At 34.5% G+C, this 1,183-nt stretch overlaps 1 long non-coding RNA gene across 1 annotated transcript; it reads left to right on the top strand.

The window, feature by feature from the left end:
- The first annotated feature begins 201 nt into the window (after positions 1-201).
- On the top strand, positions 202-978 carry LOC108374800 (uncharacterized). The gene is made up of 2 exons (XR_001849083.1): positions 202-679; positions 818-978. It is a non-coding gene; the product is annotated as an uncharacterized LOC108374800 (long non-coding RNA).
- Positions 979-1,183: the final 205 nt, after the last annotated feature.

Here is a 1,183-nt window from a genome sequence, read left to right as displayed (position 1 = left end):
GTCTAAGACTTGTGTTTTTCACGCCATCTGTGGGTCATTAGCGTTAAAATTGGAGAAACTAACTATTTCATTTTGACCCGGTCTAATATTCATCTCTTCTAATTGCATATCGTACACCTTGTGCTCCACAAATTTTGTAATAGATTTGATGGCTACGAAATTGTAATAGATTGTGCTATTTACTTGACAATTGCTGCTGGCAACAATTATTTTTAATTAGAATTTGTGCAAATTGGGAAAGGAATAACATTAACATTTCTGACTGAAAATTACGTATTTAACAGTGCGTGGCGGCTAAGACAACAAAAAATTCATCAACCAATTAATCCGGTAATAGTACTATACATTTTAAACTATTTGAAGAAATATAAGCAAATGCAACAAACGCAGTCAACAAATCCAATTGGCACTCTCTGTGGTGGACGCGTGTAGAGCGCCAATTTCTCTGTGTACTTTGTGTTGTGCTCCAGTTTATACATGGTTTTTGTTATTGTAAACTGGCTGCAAGCTACACTGCCTGCTGTGCCTTTTCTGCTGCTGCCTCTTCTTTTTGGGGGGATTATGTTGTTAGTGCATATGGTTGGGGACTCGTCAGCAAAAGAAATATAATTCAGTCTCTTCTTCGCTGCGTACGGTGCATTCTCGAAAAAATTTAGCTGCTGCGTATAAAGACAACATTGTAATTGTTTTTTTTTCTTACTTGCAGTCAAAAAAAGTACATATATTTTTATATATGCATACATTATTTGTCTGAATCGGCAAAGTGTGATCTTAAAATTAAAAGGAACAAAAAACAGACGGAACCCATCTCTTCCAGATATACATTTTGACTATAGAGAAAAGGAATATAGGAAATGCTACTCAACCGAAACAAGTAATAAGAAAAACCCCAAAAATATACATGTGACCTCCTTTAAAAATTATAATTAACATAAGTTGTCACCTAAATGTGCCAACAATTAGTATATAAGAACAAATTTATCTTGTTAATAACTAAGATGTGTTAATAATTTAGTAACATATGAATGTACATACATACATATGTACGTATTTATCTATGTAAGAGCCCCCGTATGTAGTTGGTCAGAGGCGCCAGCTCACCTCCTACATACGAGTACAACTCAACCAAAATCGTGTGATATATGAGTATAGATATGGATATGTACGTACATATGTACAGTAT

This window comes from Rhagoletis zephyria, unplaced genomic scaffold (assembly GCF_001687245.7).
Source record: "Rhagoletis zephyria isolate East Lansing unplaced genomic scaffold, Rhagoletis_zephyria_1.1 Rzeph_scaffold_08144, whole genome shotgun sequence".
Classification (NCBI taxonomy): Eukaryota; Metazoa; Arthropoda; class Insecta; order Diptera; family Tephritidae; genus Rhagoletis; species Rhagoletis zephyria.
The sequence above is the reverse complement of the archived record's forward strand: the minus strand, read 5'-3'. Positions and strand labels throughout refer to the sequence as shown.